Source organism: Mus pahari, chromosome 4, assembly GCF_900095145.1.
Source record: "Mus pahari chromosome 4, PAHARI_EIJ_v1.1, whole genome shotgun sequence".
NCBI lineage: Eukaryota > Metazoa > Chordata > Mammalia > Rodentia > Muridae > Mus > Mus pahari.
The window spans coordinates 84,954,038-84,961,580 of record NC_034593.1 but is presented as its reverse complement, the minus strand read 5'-3'; the positions used below and the strand labels follow the sequence as shown (position 1 = coordinate 84,961,580).

At 45.7% G+C, this 7,543-nt stretch overlaps 1 protein-coding gene across 2 annotated transcripts in view; it reads left to right on the top strand.

Moving 5' to 3' along the window:
* Positions 1–7,543, top strand: part of Tuft1 (tuftelin 1) — a 43,899-nt gene that overhangs the window by 6,445 nt on the left and 29,911 nt on the right. The gene's annotated exons all lie outside the window — the stretch shown is intronic.

Genomic DNA, 7,543 nt, shown 5'->3' with positions numbered 1-7,543 from the left:
CTCCTCTCCTCTCCTCTCCTCTCCTCTTCTCTTCTCTTCTCTCTCTCCTTCTCTCTTTCTTTTTAGAGACAGATATCTCTGTGAAGCCCTGGCTGTCCTAGAACTTGCTATGTAGATCAGACTAGCCTTGAACTCACAGAGATCTCCTGCTAGACTTCCCAAGTAATGGGGTTAACAATATATACCACCACATATGGCTTTTTTCTCCTTCCTCTCTTCTCTCTCCTCTCCCTCCTTTCTTCTTGGCAAACCTGATAGTAGGTTTGGAATTTGTTTTATCTGCTGTAGGCTGAGCCTAGGTTTGGAATTTGTTTTATCTGCTGTAGTCTTTCCTGTGGATCAGATGTTTCCTGTAAGACTACTCAAACTGAAGTAGCTTATGCCTGAGGCTACCTTTTCTTTAGTTAAAAATTGAGCTGAAAGAGGCCAAAGAGATGTCTCAGTTAAGAGCACTGGCTGCTCTGCTAGAGGTCGTGGGTTTGATTTCCAGTACCCACATGGCAGAATTCAAACATCTGTAATTCCAGTTCCAGGGGATCTGACACCTTCTGACCTCTGGCCACCAGGCACTCGTGTGTTACATAGATGTACACGTAGATAAAATATTTGTGTACATGAAACAAAGATAAATATTTTAAGAATTGGGATGTGATTTATTATAAGTTTGCCATGAATTTCAACTATTTTTATAAGCCTTATTAAAAAATTGTGCCACATGATACATCAGTTTAAGATATATAATTCTGTGTTTTTTTAGTGTATTCAGAGTTACATGGTCATCACGGAGGTAATTTTAGAACCTTTTGCTCACTTCATAGAGAAATCTTCATCCATGGGCAGTCACTTCCCACCCTCCCCAGTCTCCCAAGCCCAGGCAGCTGCCTGTCTGCTTTGTCCGTGCTTTACCTACTCATGCGCACACGTCTGTACATAGAGTCATGCGTGCCGTGGTGTTTTACCTACTCATACGCACACGTCTGTACACAGAGTCATGCGTGCCGTGGTGTTTTACCTACTCATACGTACACGTCTGTACATAGAGTCATGCGTGCCGTGGTGTTTTACCTACTCATACGTACACGTCTGTACATAGAGTCATGCGTGCCGTGGTGTTTTACCTATTCATATGAACACTTCTGTACATAGAGTCATGCGTGCCGTGGTATTTTACCTATTCATATGAACACTTCTATATATATAGTCATGTGTTCTGTGGTATTTTACCTATTTATATGTACACTTCTGTACGTATAGTCATGTGTTCCATGGTCCTCCTGACTGGCTGCTTTCAAGTTGCATGCTTCTTTAAAGGCTCATACACATGTAACATGTTAGCTCTACATTTGTTTTATTTGTTTATTTTGGTTTTGGGTTTTTCAAGACGTGTTTCTCTGTGTAACAGCCCTAGCTGTCCTGGAACTTGCTGTGTATAGCAGGCTCTCTCGCTTCTGAACTCAAAACTGCCTCCTGAGCACTGGGATTAAAGGCGTGCACCACCACTGCCTTTGTTTTTTAGAACTGAATGATATTCCATATTTAACTATATTATCATAGATATATGTTCATCATGGAATAACTGATGGACCTTTGAGTTGTTTCTACTCTTTGGCTGTTGTAAATATTACTGGTATGGAGTTTTATAAGTTGATGTGGACTTATGCTTCCTTTTTCCTTGGGAGTGAAATACCTGGGAATGGAATTGATTATTTTCAAAGAGGATTGAGGGGCTGGAGACATAGCTTTGTTCTTCGAGTGTTCACCTAGCATGCATGAAGTTTCTGGGTTCAGTTCCTCGAACCATGTAAACGTAGCATGGGAGGTAGAAAGAAGCAAGCTGATTAGTTCATCCTTGGCTACATAGTGAGTTTGAAGCCAGCCTAAGACACACACAAAGTAAGAGCACTCCTTGATCATTGGTGATTACTCCAATGAGATGAATTCTAAAATGATTGAAGGCCTATCTCCGTGACACCTGGGTGGGGAAGAAACTCTTGGGTGGAGGAATCTTTCAGGTTTGGAGAGTATTGTTTTAGTCCCTGCCCCTGCCCCAGACTCATCCTGTAAGTTTATCTTCACACCATTGCCCCTACCCCTTTTATTGCCAGCTCTGACTTTTCAGTGAGGTCTTCAAGGCTGCCAGGTATTCGGGGACAGCTTGGTTTCTGTGCCTGGAGAGGGAAGGGAGGGTATGAGGGAGGAAGATTACTTAATCATTAGGCATGTGGCACTAACATTGCCCATATTTCTCTAGGGTGGAGGGAGGTGTGTACCGGATGGTTTCGGTTCCAGGACCTGTGCTCAGATCGGGTGGGACGAGCTCCCCCGCCTGTTGGTAATTATGGCATGTGCCTCTTTGGGTCACCGTGCAGTCTTGTGAAACACCTGTTTCTTAGGGGTGGGCAGGCTTAGTTGGAGGAATGGATGTGTGCCAGGAAGACTGTTGGCCCAGATTTAAGCCTGGGCAGAGGCAGAGAGAGGAGGCTGTGGAGTAGTAGAGTGGGGTGGAGGTGACAAACAAAAGAGTGTGAGACCAGGAAAACCGAGTGTCTGAGACTGGAGAAGCTTCAGCCCTTCATTGTATGTGGTTGGGGGGGGGGGTTCCCTTTCTCCAGCCCTCTGGGCTTGAGGCAGATGGGAGACCTGCTGGGAGACTAGATCAACAGCTGGTGAAGCTTTTGGGAGACCCACCCCCACCCCTGTGTATATACTCTCATGGCCAGGTCCCAGTGCAGGGCTCCAGATTATGAGAAATGGATGCCCCATCTAGGTGTTGCTCTGAGTCTCCTATTATTTTATTTCCCCTATTGTGGTGCTTGTCCAGTCCGTGCTGTAGGTAAGCTTCTAGATTAAATGTAAACTGTTTTTTTGTTTTTTTTTTTTTTCTTTTTTTTTCTTTTTTTTAGTTTAGCTGTGAGGAAGAGGAAATGGGACAGGAGATTCTTTGTCTCCTGGAGGACCAGGCACACCAAGCCTGCATGCCCAGTGAACAGGGAACCTTCCCTAGGAGACTGTGGGCACCTAGCCATCTCATTCCATCTCATCCTCTTCTGTGACTTCATGGGGCTTCCCTCATGCTGGACTCTCTCAACAGCCAGTGTTATAAGAAGATAGCCATTGCCATTTTTCAGGTGGGCATAAGCTGGGCCAGCCACAAACAAGGCTGGCAGTGACTACGATGGTCACTACAGCAGCAGCTTGTTAGCCTACATATGCTTCCAGAAGTTGGGCACACGGTGAAGGTGACTCAAAAGTTTTCAGCTCAAAGACCATTTCTATTTCCCTTTCCTTTTTGACCCTGGCTTTCTACCCTGGACCTCCCCACTCCTAGTATTAGTGGCTCCCTAGAAACCTGGAGAGTGGGTTCTAGGGAGACCTGCTGTTCCCATGGATCTGTTCCCATTCAATAAGCCTGTGGTGTGAGAACCCCTGGGGCCCCCCTGTTTATCTCCTTGGGGCCTCCCTATTTATCTCCTATCACCTCTTTCTGAGCCTCTTGATCTATTAAGCCCTCAGCTATGTGTTTACCCCCTCCCTGCTTTGAGGAGTGAGTCATGCAGCTGGTTTGTTTGAACAGTGGAGAGGCTGTTGTAATTGGAGGTAGCTGGGCTTCTCCAGAGAGTGTTTATGAGGTTAGAGGCCTGCTCACCTTGTGATTAGTGCTGCTCATTCTCTCCCAGAGAAGACTCCACTTCCCATGTAGCCTTGCAGAGGCCCCAGTGGGGACGACCATCCTACCAGACACTCTGGAGGAAAAGACTCTAAATGCCTTTTCTGCCTGAGCACAGCCCTTCGGCCACTCTAGCCTCAGTAGACAGCTGGTCTCAGCGAGCAGAAAAGAGCCCTAGGTCTTCCATCCTTGGCACTGGTTTGGAGTTGCAGGGTGAGGTCTGTGGCTCTGTAGCATCCACTTTGACAGTGTGTTAATGCATTCTTCCTTTGAGCTGCTCGGGCACAGGGCTGCTACCATCTTCTGTGGGTTATGAATACTTTCACACTGTTCTTACACACCTCCTACTCTACCTCAGACTGAGCCGGGTGGCTGTAATCACCCACTCTACAGACTGTAAACAGGGGCCAGAGAGAGCAAGCAGCTTGCAGGATTAGTGGATGCCAGACAAAATTTACGTGCTCCACTTCTGACTACACTTAGTAACTCTCCTCTCCTCTCCTCTCCTCTCCTCTCCTCTCCTCTCCTCTCCTCCCCTCCCCTCCCCTCTCCTCTCCTCTGTAATTTTTATTATAGGAGTGTTAGCAACATTTCCATTAAAGTTTAAAATATCACCAGAAGGGCTGGGGAGATGGCTCAGTCAGTAGAATACTTGCTGGGCAAGCTGAGGACCCACGTGTATAAAACCCAGGCATGGTGGCAAGACACTCGAAACCCCAGTGCTGGGAAGTGGAGACAGGAGGCTTCCTAGGCTTCACTGGTCAGACGGTCTGGTCTAGCCTACTCTGAACTGCAGGTCAAGGAGAGACCCTGTCTAGAAGAAACAGGTGGCTTGTAGATGACTACCAGGGAATGACACCTGATGTTGACCTTTGGCCTCCACAGACATGCACACCCATGGGCATGCTCACCTACATGAACATGCACACAGACATGCACACATACAAACCCAAAACCACGGAAATACATATAAGAAAAGGTCCTTCTCACCCCTCCCCCACTCTTGTTCTTTCCCTTGATCCGCCTTTGAGGTTCTCCTTCCTTTCCAGGGTCTCATACATAGTTCAGGCTAATCTCAAACTTGAACTTCTGATCCTCCCCCGACCCGACGCTCACTCTCTCACTCGCTCTCTCTATGTCTGTCTGTCTTTCCTTAGTGCTATTCTTGTGTGTTTGTGTAGCACAAATGCCATGTGCATGTTGGTTAGAAGCCCGGACTGGAGCCCAGGTCTTAGATTTGAATCCCCTGTCTCTGATTAGTTGCGTGAGGAGACTCTTCACTTCTCAACCTGTTTTTAAAATTGGAGCGTTGGTGCCTACTATATATGATATTGCTGGGATTAAATGAGTTAGCACATGTAAAGTCCTTGGAACAGATCCCAATAGGGTCCCACACAGAGTAATTGCTGTGTGTGGGAGTTGGCAATTACTGCTGTGTTCATGTATTTAAATAAATGAAAAGCCATGTTTTGGGAATTAGTGTCTATTTATTTTCTTTAATTTAAAAGCTCAAACTCCCTGGAACTCACTGTTTAGCCCAAGCTGACTTCAAACTCTCATTTGCCAGTTTCTCAAGGATTGGGATCACAAGTGTAAATTTTTTTTTTTTGCCTTTTTGTGATTTAAATTTTTCTAAAAATTTTATTTTATGTATATGGGTGTTTTGCCTGTATATGTATACTGTGCACCATAGTGCCCATGTGCTCACAGTGTCCACGGAGGCCAGAAGAGGGAGTCTGATGCCCTGGAAGTGGAGTTACAGACAGTTGTAAGCCACCATGTGGGTGCTGGGGACTGAACCTGGGTCCCCTGCAAGAGCAGCCAGGGCTCTTAACCTCTGACCCATCTCCCCAGCACCACCCCACCACACACCCTTGTGTTTTGAGTCTCACTGTATAGCCAGGCTGGCCCTGACTCTCTGCTTCTGTATCACAGATGTGCCCGTCCCAGAAGAGCATCCTTCATGTATCTATGGGCCATTTGTAGTCCTTCTTTATGTATGTGAGTGCACTGTAGCTGTCTTCAGACACTCCAGAAGAGGGCATCGGATCCCATTAAGGATGGTTATGAGCTACCATGTGGCTGCTGGGAATTGAACTCGGGACCTCTGGAAGAGCAGCCAGTGCTCTTAACCACTGAGCCATTCTAGCTCTGTATCCCTTCTTAAGATTGCCTTTTTTGGCTATTGCTGATCTTTTCATGATAGTCCTCAGCCACCGCCTGTTGGCTTTGTCTAGTATCCCTGACTGTTTGCTCTGAATGACAGAGCCTGGCTGGGCAGTGACGGAGCATAATCCCTGCACTCAGGAGGAAGTGGCCCGTGGATCTTTGAGTTCTAGAACAGTCAGTGCTACACAGAGAAACCCTGTCTCAAGCAAACAAACAACACTTCCCACCCCCACCCTCCCTATTTCTTAAAAAAAAAAAAAAAAAGGGAATCAGGAAGATCCCTCGGTGGATCACCTGAATCCATTCAAGTGTCTTCAGAGAAGCTTCTCCGTGCCTGTCACTGGTAAATAAGCTGTTCAAGGATCTATAAAGGCAGCCAGACGTGCTGGTGTACTTTAATCTAATCTCAGTACTTGTGTGGCTGAGGTAGGCACATCTCTGAGAGTTTGAGGACAGTCCGGATTATAGAGCAGGCTCAAGGCCAGCCAGGGTTATCCGAGATTGTTGCCTTGAAGCAAAAACAAAACAACAACAACAACACAAAAAAGAAAAAAGAAAAAAGAAAAGAAAAAGAAAAACAAAAGGTTATAAAAGAATAGTCAAGTGCTTACAATATCATGTAAGATGTGGCGTTTCTGCCTCCTTCTCTGCAATGAGCCTTGGTGGGGAAGGGGTATGACAGTTGTTCTGTATGAGGCTTTTTTTTTTTATTCTTTTACAATTTTATATATGTATATACTGTGTCTTGAACATATCTACATCTCTTTCCCGTAGCTCTTCCTTAACATGTCCCCCCTTTCTTAATTTATTTTATGTGTATTGGTGTTTTGCCTGCATGTATGTCTCTGTGTGAGGATATCGGATCCCCTGGAAGTGGAGTTACAGATAGTTGTGAGCTGCCATGTGGGTACTGGGAATTGCCCAGGTCCTCTGGAAGACCAGCCAATGCTCTTAACTGCTGAGCCATCTCTCCAGCCTCTCTTCACCCACTTTCATACCTTCCTCAATCCAGTGAGCTTTATTAGTGCTGCCTGCTGCCTGGATTACTGACCGATCTTGTTGACTTGATGTTGTGTCCAGGTGACCCCAGCTGCATGAGTTCAAGAGCACAAAGGCCATATCATGTCCTGAAAACAGTATGTCACGCCTTCCTCCCCATCCTCTGGTGCTTACGTGCTTTTTGCTGCCTCTTCCATGGTTATTTTATTTTACATTTTTATTTTATTTTTATTTATTTATCTTTGGTTTTGAGACATGGTCTTAACTATACAGCCTTGGGTAACCTGGAATTTGCTATGTAGATCAGGCTGGCCTTAAACTCAAAGAGATCTGTTTGCTTCCACTTCCTAAGCTGGAATTAAAGCTGTGCTCCAGTCTAGATAGATTGCTCTGTATGATCTCTCTGGCCACAATATTTTCTTATAAAACCTGTTTTATTATTTGTGTATGTGTGTGCATGTGCCACTGTGTGTGTGTGTGTGTGTGTGTGTGAGAGAGAGAGAGAGAGAGAGAGAGAGAGAGAGAGAGAGAGAGACAGAGGACAGCTTTGTAGAGTTGTTTCTCTCTTTACACATTTACCCGCTGAGCCATCTTGTGGCCCCAAAGGTGTTTCTGAAGTGCGTGTGTGTGTGTGTGTGTGTGTGTGTGTGTGTGAGAGAGAGAGAGAGAGAGAGAGAGAGAGAGAGAGAGAAACTGACAATCTGTATA